The sequence below is a fragment of the Anopheles moucheti genome, chromosome 3 (assembly GCF_943734755.1).
Source record: "Anopheles moucheti chromosome 3, idAnoMoucSN_F20_07, whole genome shotgun sequence".
In the NCBI taxonomy this organism is placed as follows: Eukaryota; Metazoa; Arthropoda; class Insecta; order Diptera; family Culicidae; genus Anopheles; species Anopheles moucheti.
The window spans coordinates 12,384,781-12,394,997 of NC_069141.1; positions in this window are offsets into that span (position 1 = coordinate 12,384,781).

Consider the following 10,217-nt stretch of genomic DNA (forward strand, 5'->3'; position numbering starts at 1 on the left):
TGGGTTTCGTCGGGGGTGGCTACAATTGCACATGAGTGTGCAGATGCAGATGCAACCCGCTAAGTCATTCTGCGAGCCACTGTGTGCGTGTGTGTGTGTGCGTATTTTTTGTTTTGTTTTTATTTGCCACACGCATACGCATGCACACGCCCGGCCGGCTGGATTATGTTCGGCGTGCGGTTCTATTGTGTTAGTGCGTGCGTGCGAACTAGAAAATGCACCCGGGAAAAAGGCTTCGAACCGGAGGCCGGGGCCTTCAGCAGCCTCCATTTCTCGCCTTGCTTTTTATTTCACTCACTCTAACGATACGCACTTTGCGAACGGCCTGGCGAATGATTTGCCACCGCTGGAGGAGCTGCTTTTTTCGCTACGCCGACTGGAAATTCTCGCTTGGATTGGAACGGCACCACACAGAAACGGTGTGTGTGTGTGTATGTGCTCGTGTGGTTGCAGTGTTTTTTTGTTGGGGGTTTTTTTTTTTTTGGTGCGTTGGACCCGCCAATAGTTTTTGTTACACTCACATACTTCGCATCGTCGTGGGCAATGTTGGCGCATCCTCTATCGAGCTGAGCGTTGCCCAAACCCAAACTTGTGCCTGATTGAGGTGTGTTATAGTTTTAGTGTTTTGTTTTGTCTTTTTTTTTTATATGTATCACTCAGGAGAGAGAAAAAAGTCCGACGCACCCTGCGAAAGCCTGCCAGGTCCAATGACGTCCCGGTGCCGCCATATATACGCGCAAGGGGGTAAAACCGTTCCCGAAACCGGGAAGGGTTTGCCGGATCCGTTTTGCACCGTGCGCGTGCACAGTAAAAGGGGCTGGTCTTTCTAGAGTTTTTTGTGACCATTTTCCACCCCTTTTGCGGTGCAATAGCATTCCTGGATGGGACACGCTAGGGAACACACAGGGATCCGGATTCCGTTTGTCGACGGTTGGCGATAGTATCGGGCGTAAAACAGACATTCACGCACGGAAAGCGAACTGATAGAGGAAAAGAGAGAGCGAACCAGCACGAAACTATTGGCGAGGACGAGAAGGCAAAGAGTTTCTGTTAGCCTTAAGGGGGAAAATACGTATAGGACGCACGTGAACGACCGCACTAGGGAATGGTGGCCCCAGCAGCTCATATCCCGGCACTTTGTCCCGTGAGGATGCAAGTAGCGCATTTTTACGATAGGCTGTAGATGGAGTGTAAAAGGAAACTAAAAACTATGGAACTCGTAACCGGGTACGCCTTCTTCCTTTCGGGGCAGTACATGTACTATTCACGTTGTAATATTTCCAAAATTTTCCTTCTCTTATACTAAAACACATATTTCTTCACTCACCTTATTTAAAATTTATTTTTGTAAAATGTGATGTAATTTTCTATTTTCATTCGAGAACTCATTCAAGTCAGCACTAATACGAGCTATTATACCGCCTCGGTACATGTGCAAGACCTAAAAAACTATTATGGACTGGTAGTATTTTATTCGCATGGCCAGACCTTGCAGAACCTGACGAGGCTAACACGTTTCACGGTATTGAGATCATCCACAACAACTCATAGAACTCTTCATTGGCTTCAGCAGATCTCCAACGGTCCTTACGGATGATATATTTGCTTCATATATCTTGTTACAAGCTAAGATATAAGACTGGTGCTATCATAACTCTTACAACTTTAAATCAACCGAACCCAGCACAAACGGATTTAAAATTAATTATGTACCAAAAAACCTTCACACCAACCTTCATATTCACTAAAACAAAACAAAAAAACTTCCCCATAGCACATAGTAAAGAAGATACCACAAACTCCATTCCCTTTTTGCCAACAATGGCACCAAAACTGTTTAATCCATACTTTACTATCCATTAGGTTCATGCTTAAATATAAAATGACATTTGCCTGAATAAAAAATGGAAGCGTAATTTACGAGTTCGAGTGCAAAAAAAAAAGGATAATTATTACCGGCTCTTAAACCATCGTGCTTACCAACGGTGTGAGGCATTTCTATGATGAATGGTTTGGGACCGGTAAATGATGGATAAAAATACGGTTGGAGAGTTTTGAGGGTACCTTTTGCGCTAGAACACACCGTACCCTTTCGTTTAAACCCTATACAACCCCAACTAGATGAATCCTGAAGATGCCTCGACTTGGCTGGCCAAAGGATAGCAAATGCACTCTTAGTTTGGTTGACCAACCTGTACCAAAGAGCATTTGCATGTTTGTCAGACAACGACTCGGAACGACTCGAAAAGCTCAATGAAGCATACTTAAAGGTGCTTCCAAGTGTGTTAAGGCAAATTATGAGCAAAAATGAAATAATGTTAGAAGGAGAATACGGACCGTATGGAAAATAAAGCCTCTTTTCCGACCGGTAAAGAAAAATCCCCCCTTCAGGCACATCTTGTCCGAAGAACCTCACCCTTTCGGGTTCGGTTTCCGGTTCGCTACATCCGCTTTGAATGGTGTTTTATCTTCGTCCAGTATTTTTACGCTTTTAGTTAATTTTATTTTCCACCCCACCATTCATGTCCATGGCTATTGCCTCCGGTTCAAGCGCAAAGTGTCGCACAGCAATGGACCCGACTTTTCGCACAGTGGTCCGCTTTTTTTCCGTTTTTTTGTTAGCATCAAAACGTTTTCAATCCCTTAAACCGGTGGTGGTTTATTTTATGGCTTTGAATGAGTTAATTTCATTCTCTTTACAGTGTTTTCGCTTGCCTTTCGAGTCCTTCCGGATTGTGAGATTTCGTCCATTTCCCCGACCGATGGAACGATGTGGACCAAACACAAAACAAAACAAAACGAAGGTGTGAAGGTGTCATTTGGCGCGTAATTTGGTGGTTACCTTTCGTGGGGATAAAATGGAAAATTTGATAAGTATTGAAGTATTGATTAAAGATTGAACTATAGTAAAAGACGCGACCGATATCTGAAATGATCTAAGTAGCCTATCGAGAATGACGTTTTAACCGTTCATTTCCAAAGCTGACAGCAATTCATAAACATGACAGATGGAAAGATTTAATCAGATATTGGCACTCGATACAGTTAGCAGAAGAAAGCCGTTAACGAAATTGACCCCCATTCAAACAGGGGAGATCAATTAAATTACACTCGGTGTCTCCTCTTCCGTTGCTGCCAACAATGTAACAGTGTCGGTCTCGGTTCATCCTGCTGTGGAGCGTGTGGCGTGACCATGTGCATTGCTGCATGCTGCTTCGCATATGCCCTACCCACCGGTGCCGGAAGTGTACCGTAACAATGCAATTAACAGACGAAATAAAAAAAAAAGCCGTAAACAAAGTTTAAAAAACGCTCCCAAAAAAACGGTGCAGTGCAGGATATGCAGTAGGTTCACGCAGACACGCTTTACTTGTTGCCATTTTTTCGGTGGGGAGAGCACCGAATTCGATGGGAAATTTCGGTAAAAGGATTAACCGACACCACCCGTCGGGGGTCTCCCGTTTCGCTTGACGCTGACGACACCCTTCCCCCTTTTCGGACGGACCGGTTCGTGGAGAACTTTCGAGCAAGCAAACAGCAAACCGCGCGGGAAGTGGTTGATCGGTGACACACTTTTCTCCAGACAGCACAAGCCGTGGGTTGTGACCCGCTTGTTCCTGCTTGCCAAATGCTACGCCACCGGAAAACCGGCACCAGCGAATATGTCGCACGCCGTGCTGTGCCTCCGTCTCCTTCGAAACGGTCAGGAAGAGAAAATCCAGAGAAAGTGCCGAGACCATCAACGAACGGCCAGGGCATGGTTCTTATGGGTTTGTGGCTGCACTGAAACGGCAGCCGATGCCGGCAGGAAGCAGGAAGTCATACTTCAACCTGGCTCGCTTTCTGAGGCGCTGAGCCAATATTTGGCGCGCGCGAACCGTGTACGAACGTCACACGTGGGCACGTGGTCACCGTGGGCTGGTCGGGCAGTCAAGTGAAAGCAAGCCACCGGTACCGGTACCTTTTCATTTCGCCATTACCATTTGCCCCCCGGTTCGGGCCGGGCGGCAATGTTTTTTGGCAGTTTTGTTTTGTTCCTGCGATTCTGCATGCCGCACCAACAATGCGCCAACATGCATTCGCGACATCAGGGTTTGAGTGATGTTGATGACACATGGGCCGTGTTTCGGTCCTTTTTGGTAGCAGCAATTCGGGGTTTGCTGGCAGCAGGGTTCTGTAACCAGCGTGTGCACCGGTGATGTGATGAGTTTTACCTTTGCTTCCGTTTATTCGTAGTTTTTTTTTTGGGGCAATTGGAAATGCACGTGCAGTGGGTAGGCTACCATCCCACACCGGCGACTCACATGTATCGTTTCCCACGCGTAGGCGGTCAGCTATTCATGTGTTCGATGTACGAATTATACTTGTAGATTTAATTTCGGGGGTTGTTTGCAACCATTTGGCGTCGTTCGTCAGCAGTTAATTGGGCTGAGTTCCGATGAGCCATGTGGGAAATTAGGTCAAGGAAGTCATACACTAGTGGCAGGTATATCTTTTGTTTTGAATAATATACAGTCCTAATTCATACGCATAATTAATAGGAGTATAAGCATCTATGTTATTAAAGTAGTTTGGTCGATAAGTCAAGGCTTAGTATCCTTCATAAGCAATTGGGTAATGAAAAGTGGTACCGTGAGTCTATCGTATGGTAGGCTTCAGTTAAGTTGACGTTTGTTGTTGTAGAATAGATCATCTGAACTGTAATCAAAGCAAGCCAAAAATGACAAGTCTAGTCATCTCGAGGTTGTTATACGAAAGAAAAATTACGAAGAATTCCTTCCTATGTTGGATGTTCTCTTCTTCATATACTAGTATATAGATCCCAAGCTTATAGACTCAAACCCAAAGATAGTTCGCCACGTAAGAGCTTTCAACCGTGAGGATTCGCTAGAATAATTCCTCAGTAGGGAACCTTAGGGTCCTCAGCAATTACACATGACCTCCAGTACCTTACACCTTGAAATGAACAACAATAGAGGCTTCTTATAAAAGTCATTTTTGAAGAAAGGTACCAGAACGGGGATAACTTTAATCAGAGCTAACAACTCATAATTTTCGTTTTTGTTAAGAATGTTGTATCTGTACCATCTGCTTTATGTCTAGTTTTTTTCTAGGATTAACCCTCAGTTCATCCATCTACAGTGAAGTGTATTTAAGGGCTGAGTTTTTTGTGTACGTTTGATACCCCTTACTGATCAAACTTGATGTACCAGTTCTTATACTGCACATGTGATCACATGAACCTTAAATTCACTGTACAGAAATGCAAATCCTTCGAAGTTGTTTCACGATACCTCACAAAGTTGTATTCGTCCTCTTGTCCAATAAGTTGGGTACAGAAACCTCCCAATTGAAAGAATAGTCCTACATATTGCTCAAAAGGAAAAGATAGTGAAAGTGGCCATATTTTGCTTCAATCTATCAGAACCGTTCTTCAGAAAAACTCTCCCTAATACCTTCAATCTCGGATCGATTAAGCATTAAGTTCACGATGGGGTTGAATATCGATTTGTTCTCTCAGACTAACAGAGATTCTCTTCTCCCCATGTTAGCCCCATTCATCGAGCGATGTATTAACGATGATAATAAAAGATGGAAAGCATTTAAAAAAAGGCAATACGTCCAATACTGCCGTAGACTCCAACCATACAGTGGAGAGGCCTAAACAGCTTGATAATAAAATGTTTCTACACACATTCCACAAACCGTGTCCTGCAAATGCTGCGGTTCGTTGGAGATTTACATGTCTTTATTGTTTTTTTTTTTTGCTGGTACGGTGTTCGTTAAAGCACCTTTTGCACCTACCGTTCGTGGCAAATGAACTCGACGAGAAATTCCATGACTGTACGGCAAAAAATGGAAACCGAAAATCCGACCCTACGAAAGGCAGCGTAAAGAATAACGAAAAAGGATATTTTACATGTAGCTGCGTAGGAAGTGTACACTGTACGGTACGACGGCATGTCCATTCCAGTGCTGCGACTGGCGAGTGGTGCAAATTCAATTAATTCGGTAAAATTAAAAGATTCATAAAAACATACAGAAAATTGAATAAAAATTATGTGAAACAACATGAGCACTATGCCGGGCGTGTACCTTCTTCGCGTGGGTAAATATTGCTGGGAGTGATCTGTGTCCTCCGTCCGATGGTAAATCCATCTAAACGGGTCAGTTTTATGGTGTGCCGACTCCACGTACGACTGTAGTAATGATTTTTTTTTATACCATTCCGTTTTGGAGGCTGGGAACCGGCGTCTGGATCTTTCAGCAAATCCTTTAATTTCAATAAAAACTTTTATACGATTTTTTTCTCCATATTTTTATGTTGAAATATAGAATTAATTTCGTCCAATCAAACCCTCCCCCAAAACATACCAACCGTTGATGGGAAAGCAAAACGGTACAGAAAAATCTCTAAAGCAGAGAAGGAAGGGATTTTGTTTTTCCTGAATTCCCAACATTTTTTTTCACTATACAACAAAACACTTCAATTCACTCCGAGGTTGAGCGCACCGTTGTTATGTGTTGAAGGTACCGCAAGGCAAGGCGTGTTATAAGTAGGACTTGACCGATGTGATGCTGTTAGAATGTGCTATCGTGCCTTTTTTTCTCAAAATGGACCAGCCAGAAAAAAAAACCCTTATAACCCGACAGAAAGATAGGTTTGAGTTTCATGTTTGTCCATGTCCGTGAGTGTGTGTCCATTTGCGCTTACTGCCAAGTCTATCATGTTCTTTCGGCTGGAAAATATATTTTAAAATTTATTTTCCGCTCTAGTACGTGTTGCGTTGGTCCGCGTTGAAGAACCTGGAACCGACCCAACCACGACACGTTCTTTGCCCGTGTGGCATCCTGTAGATAGCAGCACATTTTCCACATTTGTATTATTTGTTTGGTAAACAAATGGAAAGCTGAGACGGATCTTTGAAAGCGGATAATTTTTTTTTCCTCTCTCGCTTTGCGTTCTATGCGTTTTATGTTGCCGTGAAATAATATTTTATCAAATTATGTTTTCATACCTTTCTTTACGAGCAGTCAATTGCTAGTGTCGCGTAGCGTATGTCCGCCACACAGTCGCGAATAACATATAGATGGGTCGCCATTTTCATGCGCTTAGCACGAGTTGACGGTGTCGTGGGTCGCGAGTTTAATTGTGGAGTGTTGATAATGAAGTACTAAGCTGCGCTTATGTGTCATCAATGTGAAAATGGTATTTTTTGTTATTGTCTTTACGGCACAATTGGCCTTAGCCTAGCGGGGACACATAGTGTCTGGACGTGCTGATTAGATTAATGGTGTCCATTCCCGATGTAGCCGTAATTGGGAGTGTAACATTTTTCCTTAATTGCAGTTGGTAATAAAATAGAGTTTTTTTATAGAAGCATGAAAGCATGAAAGAATAATTTTGAAGGAAAAAACAGCTTTTAAAATACTCAAGAATGAATGAATGAAGTTACTCTCCTTTTGATAACAGTTTCAAGAATTTCCCTTACATTGATTTATGCATCCCTCATCGGGAAAGGATGCATCCATCCACGATGGGCAAACCATGATGGGTTGGGTTGCATTTGCTATAAATTAAGCTCAACCCCCTGCCCACACCCGGCTCTGGCACAAGGAACGAACGGAATGGAAATGGGCTATGTGCCTACACAAAACGCACACTTTTACTTGCGTACGCATATTTAATTTATTTATTTTCCCATACGCAACTCGCTCGCCCGATACCACCGGCACTTCTTCAGCACAGTAAACTGAAACGAATTTTCTTTTCCGCTCACGCATGTTTGATTCTTTCTCTGTTTACGATGTTTTACGATTTATGGCGGGGAGAACTCAAAAGCAACTGCCGTATTTCGTTGTGTTGGTGTGGCGCATTTCAATCATGCTTATTAAAAGAGTTAGTAAACTAAACATTATTTTAATTGCCAAACCACTCGCCACAGAAAATCTTGCATCCGAAGCAGAGCGATGCAATGTTTTGGAAATGGTAATACCCACTCTAATTGGGCTCAAGCATTTTCATCCATCAGCCCCACAAGATTTGATGGGATTATACAAAGACATGTGTTTCGGGTGGACGAAGACGAGTTACTTTTGTAAATCCCACCGCTCGTGACGCTGGAACGTGACTCTGATGCTGGTTTAGATGGGGCAAAAATTGCATCAAAAATGTATTTAAAGCAAGAGTGTAATGGCAATGGCATCGTAATGGGAAAAATGGGCTGGATGCAGGAAGAGCACCCACGAACCTGCCAAGACGGTGAAGGTTTTTGATCCCTAACGCAAAACGGACATTTACGCACATAATGTAGACCAGCGCTGTACACCGAACTCACGTACGGATCGTTGTGTTGGTTGCACATTTAACCAACGGCTGCTAAACGGGGTAGAAAGTGTGTGTCCGGCATATGCGTTCGAGTGCGTGCAAATGCAATGCACTTACAACATAATCATTGCCCCCCCCCCCCCCCCCCTACCTCCCCAGTTCCGTTCCCATCCCGGGGGAAACCACTCGCCACCACTGCCGGATTTGCTAGAAGCACACCGGGAGGACGGTTAGGGCAGTAGTTTGAAAAATCATCTTCACCTGTTTCCCTGTTTGGCACTTGCTTTTGCTTCGTCCTTTTGCTTCACGTGCACACATACAATCGCAGCAACCGTGCAAAACAGAGCGCAAGGGAGAGAGAGCGAGAGAGAAAAGGCAGCCACCGTGAGATGGCAATAGTGCAAAACATAGCAAAACACGATACAGTGAGACAGGAGAGTGAGCAAAATTTCAAATCTCCAGGAGCACGCACATAAAAGAGCGTTGACAATGACAGCGGATGGGATGCACTTGCTGCTCACGCACTTTTACAACCCCTACGCAACCGGCCGAAACGGGGCAACGGGGAGATGCATCGTGTGTGCATTGCACACGTCAGCGCCATTGCACTTTTGTTGTTGCACCAATATTCATTATGTATTCGGGTGTTACCGCTGTTGCAGTGACCCACACACACACACACACGCACATAAGGACCCGAACCAAGGGGGAGGGGAGGAATCTTTCGCCTGTGATCTAAGCTCTTTGGAAAAGTGTTTAGAGCGCTGGCAGCAGCTCTCATTATTTTCCGGTTCCGGACGGATCGAATCGGACTTCGGTTTCGTGCAGTTTTGGTTGGTTTTGTTACTTTTGCTATATACCGTAGGCCGTGCCATTTGGCTGTATTGGTAACTGTGGGAATGTGTTGGTTTTTATACTTTTGTTTGCGCGTGTAGTTGTAGCTCATTTGCGGACGACGCAGGAGATGGGTACGAGACGTGGGAGTAGACTCACGTGGAGCGCTCCGTGTCGAAGAAAAGAAATAAACCTTCCCCTCGTGGAATGGCGAATGCGATTAGAATCACAAAACGCAAAAAGGGTGAAAGATTGTAAAGCAAAAAAGGCATTAAACGAAACATTCGACCATTCATTTCAAAAGCAATCAAATTTAGCGCTGGCTAACATCAGTGCTGTATCGCAGAAGCTTCGTACTAAGATACACACCTAGAGATTGGATGGTGATGTGTGATTTGTTTTGGTTATTTTTTTTGGTTGTGGAAAATACTGAACATAAAAAATAGTAAACGCCCTACGAAACCAACCAATCCTATGCAGCAAGTTCCAGTGAAAGGCGATGGCGAAAACATATTATACCGACAAAAAAATTACACACGCGCGTAGCATCAACGTATCAGCGATCTCGAAGAGCAAGGGCACAACAAGGCAAAAAGAAATTAGCCCGTGACAACTAAAGAGATTACGCGCTAGCAGAAGTACGACACAGTGAGGCAAAAAAGAACAGTGTAGCTCTCTGATTTTCTTTTAATGCAGATCAGTTTATCTGACCGGGGGGTTTGAGAATTTAACAAATACAGTGTCTCTCAGCCAGTGAATCTCAACACCTAACCAGTGTCTTTATACATGTTAACATAGCAAGCGACGGTATTGCAATTAATAGCGACGAATGTTAGGTTGATTGAGAAACACTGTAGTTAAATTATTAATTAAAATTTAATACATCTTTGAAAAGTTGTCAGTTTTTTTCAGTTAAGGTAAATAGGATGGAGACGCCTAGTACGTGTCACGGTAATTTACTTAGCCCATTTTGGTGAATTAATGGAGACGCCCAGTAGTTTTCACAATTGTTTGAAAAGCACGTATGCATAAATTAATTCATTCGATGAGTTTC